This window comes from Muntiacus reevesi, chromosome 4, assembly GCF_963930625.1.
Source record: "Muntiacus reevesi chromosome 4, mMunRee1.1, whole genome shotgun sequence".
Classification (NCBI taxonomy): domain Eukaryota; kingdom Metazoa; phylum Chordata; class Mammalia; order Artiodactyla; family Cervidae; genus Muntiacus; species Muntiacus reevesi.
In genome coordinates this window covers 36,060,072-36,080,419 of record NC_089252.1, presented here as the reverse complement: position 1 = coordinate 36,080,419, position 20,348 = coordinate 36,060,072, and the positions used below count along the sequence as shown (strand labels likewise).

The 20,348-nt window shown below is 41.2% G+C and overlaps 1 protein-coding gene and 1 non-coding gene across 7 annotated transcripts in view; both read left to right on the top strand.

The window, feature by feature from the left end:
• The window catches only part of DLGAP1 (DLG associated protein 1), a 288,426-nt gene that overhangs the window by 51,434 nt on the left and 216,644 nt on the right, over nucleotides 1-20,348 (top strand). The window lies entirely within an intron of this gene.
• TRNAE-UUC (transfer RNA glutamic acid (anticodon UUC)) lies at nucleotides 6,754-6,826 on the top strand. Its single transcript has one exon. It is a non-coding gene; the product is annotated as a tRNA-Glu (tRNA).

Genomic DNA, 20,348 nt, shown 5'->3' with positions numbered 1-20,348 from the left:
TTTACTATTGAAAAGAATCCACATATAAGTGGATCCATGCAGTTCAAACCCGCCTTGCTCAAAGGTCCAACCATGTGGGTCTTGTCTCTGTTAGTACAGAGATAAACCTTGTTTTTTTGTTAGGAGCTATGAGAGGCTTCATTACATAGACGTGTTCATTCATTTAGCAAACATTTAATGCTCATATACCATATGCTGGACACACTTCCAGACATTGAGAATACAGAATTGGACAAAACAAAATCCCTGCCTTCAAGAAGATCAAATTCTAAATGTTGAGGAGCTGGCATATTTACATATGTAGATTAATTCCTTAATCTGTCTCCAGAATATACAAACAGCTCATTGTCAAAAACACTAACAACCCAAGTGAAAAGTGGGCAGAAGGTCTAGACTTTTCTCCAAAGAAGACACATGGGCAGAAAGCACATGAAAAGATGCTCCACGTCACTCATTCTTAGAGAAATGCAATGAGGTTATCATCTCACACCTGTCAGAACGGCCATCAACAAAAAGTCTACAAACAATAAATGCTAGAGAGGGTGTGGAGAAAAGGGAATCTTATATTGTTCGTGGGAATGTAAATTGGTACACCACTATGGAGAACAGTATGGAGGTTCCTTAAAAAAACCACAAACAGAGCTACCATATGACCCAGTGATCCTACTCCTGGGCATATATATCCAGAGAAAGCCATAATTCTAAAAGATACATGTACCCCAGTGTTCATTACAGTGCTATTTACAATAGCTAAGACACAGAAGCAACCTGGATGTCTATCGACAGAGGAATGGAAAAAGAAGATGTGGTACACACATACAATGGCATATTACTCAGTCATTTAAAAAAATGAATGAAATAATGCCATTTGCAGTAACCTGAATGGACCTAGAGATTGTCATATTAAGTGAAGTAAGTCACACAGAGAAAGCCAAGTATTTTATGATACCATTTATGTGTAGAATCTAAAATAATGATACAAAGGAACTTATTACAAAACAGAAATAGACTTTGAAAATAAACTTATGATTACCAAAAGGGAAAGGAGAAAAGAGAAAAATTAGGAGTTTGGGATTAACATAAACACACTTATCATATATAAAATAGATAATCAACAAGGACCTTCTATAACAGCACAGGGAACTCTGCTCAGTATTCTGTATTAACCAAATGGGAAATGAATCTGAAAAAGAATGGATATATGTATATGTATAACAGAATCACTTTGTATACCTGAAACTAACACAACATTGTAAATCAACTATCCTCCAATAAAAAATAAAAATTAAATTAAAAAATACGTGGAAAGAAACGTCATTCCTTATCACCCTTTTAACTTTTCACAAACGCTGCCATAATGAATTGCCCATTAATCTTTAAACTAATTCATCAGTTGCAGATATTGCAGATATTATTTTTATACATTCAGTCTTTCAGTCAGTGCTTTCCTTATGTCATCAAGCAAGAAATGGGCTGTCAATTTTTCATTATGAGTTAAAGTAATACAATTGTAGAATTTTTCCAAATTCTCTTTCATAAATCCACATCCTCAAGTACCTCGTGCTCAGTCGCTAAGTCATGTGTGACCCTATGTGACTCCATGGACTGTAGCCCGCCAGGCTCCTCTGTCCAAAGGATTTCCCAGGCAAGAATCCTGGAGTGGGTTTCCATTCCCTTCTTCATCAAGTACTTTGAAAGATATTAAAATTTTATCTTAATTGAATCCTCCTGGATTAGCCTAGGTTAATGCTTCAAAGGGGAAGCAGGATAGAGATTCTAGTTTCTCTCTAGTATGATTGATTCCACATGCTAGAAAGTTCTGATTTAAACATTTCATGATACCCAAGTGCCTCCCAGACATAATTTTTATGTCTCCTTTTTGTTTCCATAATATAAGAACAAAAGAAGGATGTTTTGTAGATAAAAACAAATAAGTGTATTTCTCTATAGAAAATTCAAGAAAAGTATACCTCCTGCAAAACTGAGCAGAAAATCAGTTGTTACTTATGTGATTCTTGTTCGAAGAGCCATCCCTAAAACACCCGATGGGGAAAACTACTTCTGGGTTTCTATTGCCTCTGTGCCCTGTATTATGTATTACAACTGAAATCAGGTCAAAATTTATATCTAGAAGCACTTTGAACCAAAGAAGAAAAGAAATATTCCCTTTTCTGCCTCTTCCTACCCCACAAGATCCTACCAAGCCCCCCAAAATATTCTCTTGTTAGGGACTTCTTCCAGTGATATTGGAATATTTGACTAGTTTGGGGAGAAACTAGGAAGCCACTTAATTTTCTTTCTTATTTAAGAACTATGTCCTCTTTAAAAAAAAAAATTCCCTGTGGACACCGTGACACAAAAGAGTTTATGTTTTGTTTTCTGGAAGTTGTCCAAGTCTGTCTCAAGGGGAAAAATAAAATAATTACTTTTTGCCAAATGGAATATCATAAGCAGAGCTTAATTTAACACTTTTCTATTAATTCAAAAATTTTTCCTCTGCACAAACAATTGCAAACTTGAGTGGGAGGTGAAGTGCCCACTCATACAGTGGCAGTGAGGTGTACATGAATTACAGAGAGCCAGCGTTGTTACTAGCAGGAAGCTTGACTATCTGAAGAACCCAAATCAGGTCAGTTTGACTCATTACCCAAAAGGTAAAGATCGGGAATAAAAGACACTCCCTCAAAAAAAAAGTCTTTCTCAAATGAAACGTATCTGCATTTTTACTGTCTATAGGAGTTCACAAGTTCTGTATTGGAAAAACACCATTGTTGAATATGAAATGTGGGTCTGTGTCCATGTATGTATATGAGACAATTCTAAAGACTGAATTCCAGTCAATATTTAGGGATAGAAGGAATCATGGAATGTGCCATTAGCAAAGAGTTTTCTACAAAGATGAATCATTCATTATCTTGAGTAAGATTTTTACTCATGATAGTTTTTATCATAAAAGGTTGCCATGGTCTAGGCTCGTGATTCAGTGCATGACATGTGACATGTACCTATTGTTATAAGCCAATGCCACTTTCATGTCTCTATTTGCTGTATTTTGTTTGCATAGATTCCTTTGAATGAAACAAATCATGGCATAAGCTTTACAAAAAGTATAAGTTCCCAAAGACTGCATTTTGTTGTGATTTTTCCCATCTACACACAGAAGCTACCCTCCATTTTTGTCCTTTGCATATCCATAGAGGAAGATCAAAACAGTTTTGCAAATTGTGAAAAGAACTCATGAAGATGAATCATTTTCTCATTTTGTTGAGTTCAGAGGATAAATAGTTGCAGTATGACGAGGCTGAAACCACACAGGTCCAAGAGACGAGATCTGAATTCTAGCCCAGTTCTGCCACTTATTAGCTGTATAAACTATAATTTACATTTTGGGTTTCAGTTTCCTCATTTGTAAATGATGACATTTATCAAAGCATGATGTGAATAGATGTTTGTCTGAAGAGAAGGAATTGAATTTGACAAACCAAGTAATATATACTCAGGTTTTCCTATCAGCAGACATTCTGCAATCTTCTGGGCTTCCCAGTTGGTGCAAGTGGTAAAGAATCCATCTGCAATGCATAAGACGTGGGTTCAGTTCTTGGGTTGGGAAGATCCCCTGGAGTAGGAGGTGGCAACCCACTTCCTACAGTCTGTAGGTGGACTACAGTCAGTGGGACCACAAAGGGACAACTGAGCGACTGAGCACACTGCAATCTTTATGATGCTAATATGAATGGCAACTCTAAGAAAACTGGAAAGTAGAGAGCACCTCCCAAACCTCCTCCATTCTTGGAACCCCCTTCCATAGAGCATTTCTAAGGATGAGTGATCCACAGAATGTGCTTTGGAATATACCGGGAGAGACAACAGTTTTAGGGTGAGTCCTTTTGGCTGGTCCTGCCATGGTTGGATGATGAAGCTCTTTGGTCTAACAGTATTCCATTGACCCTGCTATGGTTGCAGTTCCCTGAAGACCACAGAAGCAGCCAACTGCCGCTCCCTGGAGGCCACCAAAGACTGTCTCCTGGATGTTAGTTATAAATCCAATCCCCCAAACCCACCACCATGATACTACACCCCCCACCAGCTCCTGCATGCATAGCGCCCCCCAACTCCAAACATCAGATGGCAGACTGCTTCCCTGCCATTTGTAGAGGAGAATCCAGGAATGAAGGTTCCCACGCTTACATTCCAACTGATCCAAAACCCGGGTGTAACTCAGGTGATATAATCAAAGATTTCATGAGCACTTTTACTTTGTCTCCTTTTATTTTATTTTTATTTTATTGGGTAGTCTGCTTGGAACTGGGAATGTAGGCATGAATAAAAGTCTCTGCAGAGGAATGACATCTTCCCTCCTCTCTAGTTGCTTACAAATGGGCGGGTGAGACGGATTTGTAAATGAGTGAGTTTAAAATATAGTGATGGTGTTACATTAGTAGTATGTGCATGTTGTTAAGGTAAATTTTTTTTAGGTGAGCTCTACATTTGTTTTATGAAGGCAGGTCATTATAGAATTCTTGAGTTGTTTTTTTTTTTTTTTGACTGCCCTACTAGGCATGTGGGATCTTAGCTCCCCAATCAGGGATCAAACCCATGCCCCCTCTTTGGGGGCTCAGAGTCTTAGCCTCTGAACAGCCAGGGAAGTCCCATTGGTCTTTCAGAATGCAGAAGTCTCTGAGATGCCTTTTTATTCCATGTGGTGTGATGTGTAGCTTTTCCTCTACATTTGTCAACAAGAAACAAATATATCACAAATGACCCCCTTGCCCTTAAAAAGCTTGTTAAGTAAATTCACGTGCCTGGCAGGCGTTCTGCTAAGCACTGGGTGCAAAGTCCACACAGTCAAACCTCCCTCTGCTTCGACCACCTCTGCGGGACTCCTGAGCAGCTGGTCAAGGAGCTGATACTTACCTGTAGGTTTTGACCCAAACTAACTCCTAGAGAATGAACAGAGCATATACAGCTCACGACTAAAGACAGCCTGCCTATCAAGCAGTGGTGTGGGGCCCTGTCTGCCCCTGGAATCTCACACCCGCTGCCCCAGAAACCATCACTCAAGTTCCCACCTGTGATGCTTGGTTCTGAGTGTCCACCTGGCTAGGCTGGGGACCCAGTTATTTAGTCAAATGCTAACCAAGGTGTCACTGGGAAGGAATTATGTGAATTAATATCTACAATCAGTCAACTAAGGACAGAAGTTTACCCCTGAAAGTGCAGGTGGGCCTCGTCTAATCATGTGAAAGGCGTAAGAGAGAAATTCTTTTCAGGAGCAGAAGAAACTCTGCCTGCAGACAGCAATGTCAGATCTGGCATGAGTTTCCAGCCTGCCAACCTGCCCATCAGATCTCACCCTTGGTCATGTGCAGGCTATCCACAAGGCCATGTGCCAGTTCCTTCAAAGAAATCTCAAGTGATTCTGTTCTGCTCTGAGAAGGTTGACTGAGCTATCACCCCTCACACACAGGTCTCTTGAGAGCCCCCAAGTGCACTGACCATCCCACCCCAAAGCCCTCCCACCCTCAGGCTAAAAGATCCTTGGAACTATCCCACAGTCCATCACGGTTCAACCCTATCATGAATTAAATAAGCTGTAGGGATTGGCCCCCCATGGGAACTTAACCATCACTTACCACATGATTTCCATATGAAAATACCTTCTGAATTCCAAAGGATAAGTTTTTTTTTTTTTTGATAAGTTTTTACTTAATAGACATTATCTCTATTATATATGTGTGTGTGTGTGTGTGTATATATATATATATATATATATATATATATAAGTTCATATAATCTTTATTCTTACTGTAAGTCCCTGAGTACGTGTTCCTATCCTCATATTATGTTTGAGAATTGTTGTTGTGGTTGTTCAGTTGCTAAGTCATGTCTGATGCTTTTCAGGGAGCATACCAGGCTTCCCTGACCTTCATTGTCTCCTGGAGTTTGGTCAAATTCATGTCCATTGAATCAGTGATGCTATCTAACCATCCCATCCTCTGCCACCCTCTTCTTCTTTTGCTTGAGTCGTGAAACTAACATTCCAGGTTCCTATGCAATATTGTTCTTTACAGCATCAGACCTTCACCACCAGACACATCCACATCTGAGCATCATTTCTGCTTTGGCCCAACCGCTTCATTCTTTCTGAAGCTATTAGTAATTGCCCTCCACTCTTCCCCAGTAGCATATTGGACACCTTCTGACCTGGGGGGAGGGGGAGCATCTTCCAGAGTCCTATCTTTTTGCCTTTTCATACTATTCGTGGGGTTCTTACAGCAAGAATACCAGAGCGGTTTGCACTCCCTCCTCCAATGGACCACATTTTGTCAGAACTCTCCTGCATGACCTGTTGGTCTTGGATATCCCCACATGGCATGGCTCATGACTTCACTGAGTTACACAAGCCCCTTTGCCACAGCAAAACTGTGATCCACAAAGGGTGTGTCTGAGAATATTGGGGTTAAAAGAGACTAAGGTCGCTGGGCCAAAATCACACTTGCTAAGTAGTACAGTCACATTTGAACCCAGGTTTACCTGATTCCAGACTCTGTACTACGTTCATTGCACTATGATTCTTCCCTATAAGTGAAAAACTATCTGGTGGTAAAATATTCTGCATGGTGGCAAAATATTCCATTTTCTTCTGTGCCACATTTGTAGGTGTGCTGGGTGGAGAAGGATTTAGACATTACCTAACATTTATTCAGAGCTTACTATGTGCCAGGAGCTTATTTTAAAGATTCCTTTGGGAATTCCCTGGTAGTCTAGTGGTTAGGACTCTGCACTTTCACTGCAGGGGGCCTGGGTTCAATTCCTGGTCAGGGAACTAAGGTCACAAAAGGGGTGCAGCATGGCCAAAATAATTGTTTTAATCTTAAAGATAGACCCTGGAGAAGGGATAGGCTACCCACTCCAGTATTCTTGCCTGGAGAATCCCCATGGACAGAGGTGCCTGGCGGGCTACAGTCCATGGCGTTGCAAAGAATCAGACACAACTGAGTGACTAAACACAACACAGCATATAGATAGATAGATAGATAGATAGATAGATAGATTCCTTTAATGAAACTTTTAGGTTGAATTACATATTATTTCTCTATCTGGACACTTCAAGATTCTAAAACATGTCATTCCTAATGTTTTTTTGCCCCAGCCCATTTATTTTGGTCATAGATATTTAATGAGTTTTTCTCTCTTGTTCTTAAATGACAGCGGTTTCACACTGACATCAAGTACCATATCAATTAAAACTAAAAGACAGGATTGTTGTAAGGCGAATGAAAGTGTTTTAATTTATTTATTTTAGTTTCTAAAAAATGTATTGAATCCCACAGCCTCTGGTCCTCCGAGGTTGATATAGAATAACATGGAAATGCCTTCTCGTCTTGTTCATGGTTTCCTTCACCATGCAAAACTTTTAAGTTTGACTAGGTCCCATTTGCTTACTTCTGGCTTTGTTTTCCTTTCTTGAGGAAACAGATCCACAATAATTATTGCTAAGACAGTGTCAGAGCATACTACCTGTGTTTTCTTCTAGGAGTTTTGTGTGATACATTTCGAGGTGCAAACTACTAGGTATAAAATACCTACGTGTACAAGGGTGTAACATACAGCTTAGGGAATATAACCAGTATTTTATAACTTTACATGAAATACAATCTATAAAACTATGGAATCGCTATTTGTACATCTGCAACTAATATAAGTCAAGTATATGTCAATTTTTTAAAAAAGAACATGCAAATACATTCAAGCATCAGGCTGCCTACTCTCACTCTGCACATATTGTACCAACCCAGCTGATGATCTGACCTTCTAATTAGGCATCTCCAACCCTGGTCACTGTGTCCTCTGACTCTCAGCTATAGGGGCCCAATCAGAAAGATACTTCTGTTTGTCCTTTTTCTAAAGTTAGAGAGCCACTGAAAAATATTCTTTTATGGAAACACAATCAGTAAATCGAAATGTAACTAAGAATCAGAGTGCTCTATTCAAGAAGTCTTACTTTAGGGTCTCATAGCTGTCTATCCATCAAGCAAGCACATCTTAAGCGTTTACTTTATAGAAGGTGCTTTGGGAGAAACGAAGATGGATCACCTTGTCTCTGATGAATAATGAGCGTGGTGGGCTGTATACTGGATGGTCGAAGAAAGCAGTGTTTTTCAAACCAGTGGCCTCAACCAATTAGTGACTGGTGAAATCAATCCAGTGGGTCACAAACAACACTATTTTTAATTAAATAGAATACAGTAGAAGAAAGTAGGAAAGGAGAGTGAGTACATGGCACGCAGAGAGGTTAAGTAGTTCTTTCTTTCAGTGGTGTATGTGCTTGTACTGGCTTCCAAAGTAAGACGTACTTCTTACTGTGACACAGTCAAAAACTGTTTAAGAGCTCCTGCTTTAAAGAGAGAGAAAGAAGAAAACAAAAGCCTTGGGCTCAAGAAGCTTGCAGCTTGCTGGGAAGATAAACCTCATTAATGAACACAGAACTTTTTGGATAAAGGAGCTCGTGACTCAGGGCTAAAATGAACCTTGCTGATTTCGCATCCCCCATGGGATTGTTATGTGTTAGTGTTAGTTGCTCAGTCGTGTCTGACTCTTTGCGGCCCCACGGACTGTAGCCTGCTAGGCTCCTCCATCCATCGGATTTTCCAGGCAAGAATACTGGGGTGGGTTGCCATTTCCTTCTCCAGGGGATCTTCCCAACCCAGGGATCAAACCCAGACCTCCCACCCTGCAGGCAGATTCTTTACCATCTGAGCCACCCCATGGGATTATGACCAGGAGAAAAATCACCGTGACTTCTCATTACTCCTACGTCCTCCTCGAACTCTGGGCCCTCAGACTCCTGGACCACACACCTCGGGGACCTGTCTCAGATGTCCTGCTTGTTCCTCTCTGGTTCCTGAGGTTTCATCAGTGCCCAATGGGCACAGCTCTTGGGCACTTCTCTATTCTGTGTGGGTCACCTCATCATTCTCAGAGCTTTAAATACCATGGGAATGCCCATATTTGGTTTTCTAGCCACAGTGTCCGAACTCCCAGGCTTGCATACCCAAGTCCCCATTCAACCTCTCCACTGAGATGTCTCCTGGGAGACATCTGAATATTCCAACTGAATACATCCCCAGATGAACTCCTAATCTTTGTTCCCCATCTGCACCTCCCTTTGGCCTCTTCATCTCAGCTAATGGGAATTCAATCCATCCACTGATGAGGCCAAAACCCTTGGAGTATTCATAACTCACCTTCTCGATGAGACCTTTCGTGACCGTGCACACCCTTCAATACCGCATAGCCCGCCAGGCTCCCTCTTCCACAGGCACCCTCTGGTCCCCTGCCCTGCTTCCTGTTTCTCCATAGCACACATTCATAACTCCTCCTACCCTCAATCCCATATCCAAGCCATCATTAAGAAACCTACCGGTAGGCTTCCCTGTTAGCTCAGTGATAAAGAATCTGGCTGCCAATGCAAGAGACACAGGTTCAGTCCCTTTTCCAGGAAGATCCCACATGCCACGGAGCAACAGCTGTTGAGCCTGTGCTCTAGAGCCTGCGAACTGTAACTGCTGAAGCCCCACATGCCCTATAGCCCACGCTCAGCAACGAGAAGCCACCACAAAGAGAAGCCAACGCATTGCAACAAAGAGCCCCCGCTGGCCGCAACTAGAGAAAAACCTGCACAGCAACGAAGACCCGGCACAGCCATGAAGAAGTAAAAGTTTTTTAAAAAAATAAAAATAAAACACCACCGGCCCTATCTTATCTTCTCCCTATCACCGCATCCGCCTTTACCCCCACTGTAGTCTGGATCAATGCATGAGTCCCACACACTGTCCCTCTGACCATATCGGCCCATACCCTCCTCTAGCTATTCTCAACCAGCACCTGAAGTGGTCCTTTTAAGCCAGAGTGTGTCCCTCTCTCATCAAAGCCTCCAGTCTCTTCCCGTCTCACCCTGAGTCAAAGCCACAGCCGTCACTGTGGCCTGCAGAGCCCACATGAGCTGCACCCTTCTTCTGCCTGTCGGTCATCACGCACACCTGTACTCACCTTCCGTCTCCTCTCCCTCCACTCCACCCACCTGGCCTCCCCTCAGGACCTTCACTCTTCTTTCATGCTCAAGCACTCGTCCTGCAGACCTCAGGGCTAATCCCCCACTCCTACCTGATCTTTACCCTGAGGTCACCTTCTCGGTGAGACCTTCCATGACCATGTCCACCCTTCAATACTGCATATCCTGCCAGGCTCCCTCCTCCACAGGCACCCTCTGGTCCCCCTCCCCAGCTTCCTGTTTCTCCATAGCACATTCCATCTAATGTACATTTTATCTTATCAATGTCCATTTTCCTAGTTCCCCACGAAGGCAGATTATTTTTCTGTTTATACATTGCCATGTCCCGAGTGGATAAACAGCACCTATTTCACAGTAATGTGCACTGAATAATAAATATGCATTGGATAAGTGAGTGAATACTTTTACAGCATTTTGAAAAAAAGTCACAGAAGAAATGTTTACCTCCAGCTTAACCACTAAGCAAAGGAAAAGAGCACCATCATAAAGCTTGCTTTAAGAAACCTTACCTCAAACCCTGCAATGAGTACTCCAGGTGAATATGCCCTTTCAGCGGACCTTGAACTAGCTTGGAAATCCTGGTTGAGGTAGCTGTTTGATGGATGTATCTATCACTCTTATCTGTGCACAGGCCTTAGTGACAACTCCTATTAGTTCTAGATATCTTGCTGCCTGGAGGACGTGGGTTGAAATACAGGCTTAAAAAGCAGATCCTCAGGAGACCATTTTCCCATCCAGTGATGATGGAAGTGGAATACTCTGTGTTACACATGTGCAAAGGACACTTAGAATATTCGATTCTTTCTAGATTCACATAATTTGAAAGATGATGGTATCGTTATAAAGGAAACATTCTATTTTGGCCCATTTGAATGTATTACACTTTGAGGTGTTGTAACTGTAACTTGGAATAAAAAGTCCAAACAGCACCAAGGTGGAGTAGTAATCAGATAATAGTGGTAAAAAGCAAAAAATTTCTACTTGGGTCTCTTCTTAAATCTATTGAGTTTTCTTAAAAATAGATGTCAAATAGCTAAGTGAATGATTCACAAGTGTAATAATTTATAGCCTCATCTGAGAAACTTAGTGTCTTCAGCACAAAGAAAAATATTTGCTGAAATTCAATTCAAAACTCATAATTTTGAAGTTGAGTATTAATACTGGAAATGATGGACTTGATATTTCATAGACTCCAAATGAGCTGTAACATTTGTTCCCAAGAAGATTATCAGACTTTAAGTTCTAAGGGTGTGAGAGTTCTAAGGGTGTGGATGTGAGAGTTGGACTATAAAGAAAGCTGAGCGCTGAAAAATTGATGCTTTTGAATTGTGGTGTTGGAGAAGACTCTTGAGAGTCCCCTTGAACAGCAAGGAGATCCGACCAGACCATCCTAAAGGAAATCAGTCCTGAATATTCATTGGAGGACTGATGGTGAAGCTGAAACTCCAAAACTTGGCCACATGATGTGAAGAACTGACTCATTTGAAAAGACCCTGATGCTGGGAAAGATTGAAGGCAGGAAGAAAAGGGGACAATGGAGGATGAGATGGTTGGATGGCATCACCAACTCAATGGACATGAGTTTGAGTAAACTCCAGGAGTTGGTGATGGACAGGGAGGCCTGGCGTGCCACAGTCCATGGGGTCACAAAGAGTCGGACACGACTGAGAGACCGAACTGAACTGAAGTTCTAAGGGAAAAGATCCATGCTCATAGCATTTGACAAGGTCTGGGTTCTCCATGGGCTTCCCAGGTGGTGCTAGTGGTAAAGAACCTGCCTGCCAGTGCAGGAGACTTAAGAGACATGGGTTCAATCCTTAGGTTGGGAGGATACCTTGGAGGAGGGCATGGACACCCACTCCAGTATTCTTGCCTGGAGAATCCCCATGGACAGAGCCTGGCAAGCTACAGTCCATTGGGTCACATACAGTTGGACATGACTGAAGTGACTTAGAAAGCATGCACAGGGTCTCCATACATGCTGGGAGATTTATAAAATTTTAGCCAACACTAAAGTTCGGTTTTGATGGATGGTTTTTCTACACCTGGGCTTCTATTGACCCCAGGAGGAAGATTACTAACCTTCTACCCGTATCTCTGCTTCTGAACAACAGACACAGAATTCTTGTTTACCTCAGAGGATTCAACTTATGAAACTATATAGCACAGACACCTACACACTAGTGACTGCAAAAATATTGGAAGATGATGGCTCAACTAGCCATGCCAACCAACAGACAGGCCTCCAGTATGTCAGAAAGACATGTTGGCAGTGAATAGTTGCTTTAAAAACTAAGACAGGGCTCTAAATTAGCTTATCTTCCATATAGTCAGTGAAACTAAATATAACATATTTATTATAGACCTACACCCTCTGTTGTTTTCATCTTGCTATCTATTAAAATGTCTGTGTTCTTGCTCATATTTCACTAAAACCTGTAGCCAGCTATTACTGCTGAGTGATGGGTGTTTTGTGAACATTACTTTTGAAAGTCTTTTGGTTCTTTCAAGCAACTGTCACCATCTGTCATGGGTTTCAAAATGTCATAGCATTGGGGACTTCTCTGGTGGTCCAATGGTTAAGCCTCCACACTTCCACTGCAGGGAACATAGGTTTAATCCCTAGACAAGGAACTAAGAGTCCGCATATGCTAATTTGCTTCAGTTATGTCTGACTCTTTGCGACCCTGTGGACTGCAGCCTCCCCGGCTCCTCCATCCATGGCAACAATACTGGAGTGGGTTGCCATGCTCTCCTCCAGGGGATCATCGTTACCCAGGGACTCAACCTGAATCTCTGATGTCTCCTGTATTGGGAGGCGAGTTCTTTACCTCTGAATGCCACTTAGCCAAAAAAAAAAAAAAAAAAAGTTTACAGCATTGTATCCCCTAGCAACTTAATGCTTGAGTTTTATGTTTAATGGAGAATTACCAAGTTTTGAAATTGCAGTCAGCAGAATGATATGATGAAAAGAGCATAGAAATCTGAATGAGACAAACGTGACTTTCAGTTCTATGATTTACTAGCTGTAAAATTTATAGTACGTTATTTAATAGCAGTAAGTCTCAATTTTATCATCTTTTCAATGTAATGAATAACAACACTGGGGTTTTGTATAGTATCACATGAGAGAAAGTTTGTGTAGCAGGGATTATAAAATGGCTACCGGCAGGTCCTTAGGCTCATTGCTCCCCTACAGAGGCACTGAAGGAGAGGAAATATCTTGTCCCAGATCACAAGCCAAGGTCCAGAGGTGCTTGCTGATTGAACAGGCTGAGGCCACACACTCAGCCCTGAGACAAGCCGCAGTGCTGGAGGACATGATAAGCCAGCTCTTCTGCTACTCCTGAAACACATGGACACGTGGAGGGAGCAAGGTTTCCCCCAAGCAAAACCATGGGGATGTGACAACAAAAACCAGAAGTAGCAAACCCCGGGTAGCAAAACCCACAGATGTTCACTACAATCGAAATACAGCGTGGGCAATGAATAAAAATTAATTGTCCTCCCCTGTCCTCATATCATACCAGTATATACTGTATCGTAGTCACTTTCTTGCTGTGGTATCACAAGGGTATCTTCCCAGATCGTACCTGCTTTGACATCAACATCCCCTTGGTAAAATTTTTACCAACTCCCGAAGAGCAGTGGCTCCTTCCGTTCCTTTGAGGGCTCACAGACCTTGCCCCTCTGTATTTCTCCTGCAGACCCACTTCCCAGTGGCATGTACTTTGCACAGATCCATTCAACTCCAAAGGAACAGTTTTACCACCCAGAAGAGGATTGATATGAACTATTGAATACAAGCCCAGTAGGTAACACAGAGGCACTAAAATGTAATACTCAATCCAACTTGATTTGTTTTAAAGTTGTTTTTACTCTTTTTCCTTCGTCCATCCCCAGATTTGTCTGATCCACTTAAAACTTGTCAGCCCCTTTGAGACCAGACTGTGTTTTGTAAAATGTTTTTGGTGTATCTCCCTGGTACCTGCCCTGGTGCATGGTACCCTGTAGATACCTGTAAATGTTCACGGGTGAGACAGCTCTATAGGGTAGCAGTGAGTGAATTACCATCGAAGAGCACTATTACAAAGTTCTATTCAAGGGCATCTGTGTGATTGTATGGCAGAAAGCAACACAACACTGTAGAAAATTTTTTTTTTAATTTTAAAAAGTAACTATAAAAGAATGTTATTTGGAAAAAGATGTGGCAAAGGGTATTAACCCTATATGTGGAGTCTAAAAAGAAATGATACAAATGAATTTACTTGCAAAACAGAAAAGAGACTCACAGACTTAGAGAATGAACTTATGATTGCTGCAAGGGAAGGATGAGTGGAAGGGATAGTTAGGGAGTTTGGGATGGACATATACACACTACTGTATTTTTAATGGATAACCAACAGCACAGGGGACTCTGCTCAATGTTATGTGATAGCCTGTATGGGTAAGGAGTTTGGGGGAGGATGGATACATGTATATGTGTGGCTGAGTCCCTTTGCTGTCCACCTGAAACTATCACAACACTGTTAATCGGCTATTCCCCAATACAAAATAAAAAGTTTAAAAAAAAAAAAAAAAGAATTTTATCCAGGGGAAAAAAAAGAGGTAGGTATTTACTCCTGTCCTTAAAAGGTAATTTTTTAGGCAATCTGTAAGCAAATTAAGTTTTACACCAGCTTCGGGCTTCAAGGGGAGTTGGAAAGGGCGGTTGCCAGGGAAATCTGCTTGCAAAACACCAATCAGGCCTTGGGATCTACACATCGTGTAATTGTAATTTTCCTATTCTTGCTCTTTTTTTTTTTTTCCCTGCTTTTGCTCTGAGAAGAGCAAGCTAAAAAGGCTACAGGGACATTTATGCCAAGTCGCATTTGTCAAGTTGAAAGCTGTGTGGAGCAGGAAGGCAGTTCTCCCAGCTGCAAAGAAGATGCAAAGGAGCAGAGTGAGTAGGGAATCTGAGAGCTCACTAAAAGTGCTTAGAAGGCCAGTGCATCCCAGCCATTTCCGTACAGAGTACAGAGCAAGGCTGGACCCTGAAACCCAGGGCGAAGTCTTCTTACAAACGCTGAAAAGCTACCGGAGTGCTTGGAGGCCCCCATAGCACTCTTGGGAGTGTGGCCGTCCTGCAGGTGTTCTGATTCCCCGAAAACTGTCCATGTATTTCAAGTAAACATTGATAACCATCATTGGTAAGGGCACCACAAAATGGTGAAGATGCAACGCTGCTTTATCTCATAATTATGTTCCATATTTATTATTTTATTATTATTTTAAAACTTTTATCTGTGCTAGCCAGTTAGGGATTAGATAATATGTATGCTTATTTTTCTAAGATTTTTTTCTTGATGTGGACCATTTTTTGAAGTCTTAATTGAATTTTTTTACAATGTAGCTTGTTTTATCTTTTGGCCACAAGGCATGTGGGAATCTTGGTTCCCAATGCAGGGATCGAACCTCTTCCCCCTTCACTGAAAGGTGAAGTCCCAACCACTGGACCACCAGGGAAGTCCCTGCATGCTTATTTTAATAGTGACTTTTTTTTTTTTTTTTGGTACATTTTTTAAAAGTACAGAGTGTGGGAGCACGAACTCCAATTTTTTAAGTTTATCTGTTCACGCACTCAATCAACATGCCTTCCTCAGAGGCGGGGTGATACACGCAAAGCCTTGGCATCAGAGAGATGCCGATTCTGATTCGTGATGATGACCTTGGGCAGGTCAGTCCAGCTTTTTGAGTCTCAGTTTTGCAGTAGTAAGGTGGAAATGGGAGCGTCTGTTTCACAGGACAGCTAGAGGGATTAAAATAGAGTCACAAGGTATCCCCTCCAGCCCTTTGAGATTACTCTAGAAATGCAAGGTTATTGCATAAATATCAGGTCCTCAGCTCTCCTTTCCTCAGTACAGGCTCTTCTCATGTTTACCTTTCCTCACCAGGCTCAGGAAAGGTCAAACAGGTTGACCCCCCTCAGCCGTAGCCACATGCCCTTATTTACCTCTTTACTTTAATTGAAATACTCAGTTGTTGAAGAAATCAACAACCGCTAAAGGGTAGCCTTGCAAAGATAAGCCTATTATTGACACCCACCATTTTAATCACAGCTTTTCCTTGCTATATCGTCTTTATTTCTACCTAATGAACCAAATGCCAGAGTTATCTATTCCAGCTTCTTTGGTCCCTAATGAAATAGAAACCTGCTTTAAATTCACCTCTGTCTTAGGTTTATGTGTTTTCCTCCCCAAATCTCTACAGTCCAGAACTGCTCACAGAATGGCCCCAGCCTCCCCTGGTATATTTCAGGATACATGCTCCATTTCAGCTGTCCCGGCTTTCTAAGTGTCTGCATTCCTTTTGTGGCTCTCAGATTTCCCCAAATCTCACGCATTTCCATCACCCCAAACCACACCATCCAACTTCCCATCCTGAGATAATCCACTCTCGAGGAGTCACTCGCACATGGCTTCATCTCCCAGCCATCGTCTTCCAGCCCATCGCTGGCACAGAATGTCTGACTCCGTCTACATTGAGTCAGACTCTATGACAGCAGCTCAGCCAAACCCCATGCACATTGGAAGGGTCTATTAAAGTAAGCCTTTCCATGTCTACAACAGTATTTCTTATAGCTTTAATTTCAAGGCATGTAAGTCTTTGTTTATGAATTTTCCTCCAGAGAGAGTTTAAAACTCTCAGAAGTTGTTGTCTTATCTAAAATGTGTTCTTTAGATGATCATAAAATGACAACTGGGGGCCTTCCAGGTGGCTCAGTGGTAAAGAATTGCAGGAGATGTGGGTTCAGTCCCTGGGTGAGGAAGATCCCCCGGAGGAGGAGATGGCAACCCCTTCCAGTATTCTTGCCTGGAAAATCCCATGGACAGAGGAGCCTGGTGGGCTGCAGTCCATGGGGTCACAAAGAGTCGGACGCGACTGAAGCACACAGGCACACAGAATGACAATTGTTCGTCCAAAAACAGCCAAGATCTAAATATAGAGGGGAAAAAAAATCTCTGGACTGCGTACAGCAGACCCCTGCTTGGGCACAGTGTCTCTCTGAATGAACTGCAACCCCTCTGGACTTCAGTTTCTTTATTTTATAAGCTGAGATTATAATACTTACTTACACTCCTTATCCTTCAAGGCAGTTGTAATAGTCATGAGACTGTGTAAACTTACATTTTTTTGCAAAAGCATGACATAAATGAATGCTAATTTTTATTAATTTGATCACTAAGAAATATGAATATTATATCCTATCATCACTATCCCAGAATACACCCATTCTTATTCTTATTTTTGTACATATTCTTTAAAGGGCTGTTGGATTGCTTTCTGAGCTCCATATTTTTTTACATTTTAGCATCTTTGATATTGGAATGTATCATGTAATCTACAGAGTGTCAGAGTTTAATTGGTGGTATTTCTTTCTTTCTTAGTGATACAAAAAATATTGAGGAGCTTGCACTGGTATCTTGGGCATTTGGAACTTAGGGGCAAGTGGAGGAAGGGTAAAAGTGGAAGCACCTTGTCTATTCAGAATGGAGATTATATTAACCAAGGCAGGATAAGATAACTGCTCCCCCCCACCCAAAAAAAAAAAAATCAGCCAAGAGTTTGAGACATTCAAAAAGAGGAAATTACCTTGAATGATACCACTTTAAAGGTTCCCTTTAAAGTGGGAGGAGATTTTTTAAGGACTCCAGGTTGTTATACTTTAGCTCACAGGTCTCCTGGAACTAGTATGACACTATTTCAACTGAGCTTTGGGAAGGCTAAAAAAAAAAAAATTGGCAGTATTACAGGAATAGTCCACTTCCAAAGATCTTAGAAGAGAGATAAATACATTTCTGAGATGGTAGGCCAATTTAGGAGAGACAATTTTTACTATAGGACATATATATATAACACAATGATATATTTTATAATTTTCATACATATGAGATTTTTAAAATAATTTTCTCTTGTTGCATTATGAGGGGCGATCATTCAGTGCCCATGACACTATTTCAACTACGAAAGCATCTTTATTCTGTACTTAGAGGCTGACAGTAGCTAGGTATGGTCATTCCTTATCAGAGATCAGTCTTCTGTCCTCCTGAACCATGACATATGGTTTAAGGTATAGTCTGGCTATCTCTGGGCTTCCCAGGTGGCTCAGACCTCAGATGGTAAAGCGTCTGTTTGCAATGCTGGAGACCCGGGTTCGACCCCTGGGTCGGGAAGATCCCCTGGAGAAGGAAATGGCAACCCACTCCAGTACTCTTGCCTGGAAAATCCCATGGACAAGGAACCTGGTGGGCTACAGTCCATGGGGTCGCAAAGAGTCGGACATGATGGAAGCAACTTAGCATGCATGCATGCAACATTTATTGCAATTTCTTTTAACATTTGCATCTAACTGCCCTGCTAAGCTCCGGTAGGCAATCAGGACGTCTGGCTTGCCTGTCATCAACAAGTATCCAGGCCACTCCTCTGTCTGCTCCAGCTTCCCTCTGTTATTAATACAAAGACTTCCATTTTGTAAACCACAAGGACCAGTAATAGGAAGACCTTCTCAGACAGCTGCAAGGTTAATTTTTTTCCTGAAGCTTTTCTCTCTGTGCAAGTGACCCAGAAGGACACAGCAGCCTTGACTAGATCACAATGTAGCTGCAGCACCTGAAGGTTCATGCTCTGGGCCCAGGGACAAACTAGCCTGCTTTCTTTGAAAACACTGTAACCAACCACTGCCTCTCTTTTGCTTCTGAGTTTAAGAGACTCATAATAAAAACAGGGGCTCAAGGGTAGCAATTTTACTGGCCCTGATTGTTCAGCAACAGTATTTCTCTTCTCCAAATTTTTGATGTTCAGATTTCCTTACATTTTTCCTGGAGCCAGTTTCTGTATTAGTTTACATGTATTGTAATAATTGTAAAATTGTAATAACTTACTGTATGTTTTCTCTCAGTGTATGAATAATGTATTGATTTTTAAAATCCATTCCTTGCAGATCACTTCCATAAACTTCTTTAGGTACTCTCATTTGAAAAATATGTTTAATTGAAACATATACACATTAAATACTTCCCAGCTGGTTCTCTTAGCAACAATTGTAGCCTGTTTCTAGTATAAGACCAAGTTTCTACCATAAACTAACTTTGGGGGAAAAAACCACCTAAAGAAAAATTTGCCATGTTTTGTTTCATAAGCAATATGAGCTAATAAGGTATCACTGCTCTCTAACAAAGCTGTGCCTCAGTGCTGAGAAACTGCAAGTGTTGGCTGCATCCTCTATGACCCTCAGCTGTACCAACTTAATTTATAAACTGTAATTACTGAGCCAATAATGAGGTACTGAATATGATCGTATCTCTGCAGTGACTCACCTGCCAATGGAAGGAAAACAAGACTGTTCTCAACATTTATAATTTCCCTAAGAAGCCTTCCTGTTGCCATGGTGATGTTGATGCTTTTTAGCTCAAAAAGCAAGAACTCTACATTGTTACTACCATAATTGATAAATGGCAAATAGATCAGGCATGATGGATGATGAAGGTGTCATGGGACTATAGTTGTTCAGTTCTGTAGGTACCATGAGATCAGAGACAGAAAGATAGCATCAGATATGGTCTTGGCAAGACATAGGAGCTGTTAGGCTGGAACTCTTCCCCTTTGTAGCTGAGATTTGGGCAAGTTACCGAACCTCACTTTCCTCATTTGTCAAATGGGGATAATAATAATAATACTCTTAGTTGTATGGATCAAATGAGTTAACACTTATAAAGCATTTAGAACAGAGCCTGCACACAGGACACATCATTTGAGTTAGTTAAAATAAGCTGCATAGTGAAGCATAACCAAACTTTGCTGGTAGTTTTCAGCATTAGAACCTACAAATCACTGTTTTCAGGTTCAGGAATAGTGGCATCTCTTCAGTCTGATATTTCTAGATATTGCAAGCTTTCAAAATAGTTAAATGTATGAGTTAAGGAAGAATAGTGCTTTTTTTTCAGTGGAATGTCTATTCTCAGTTCCTAGAAACTATGACTTAGAAATCTATGTCTACTCTGTACATGTGTATCATTGTAGACAATTTTATTAACACATTGTAGACAATTTTATTAATTCTAATAACACAAAATTATTAACATAATTTTATTAGATTTAAAATTCATGTTATTAATCATAAATTTTAAAGTAAGTAAACTCTGATCTTTGAATTAAACCAAAAATGCTTTGAATTCCAGTGCTGCCGTTTCTTAGCTGTGTGTTCTCGGGCAGATTTCTTAAGTCCTCTGAGCTT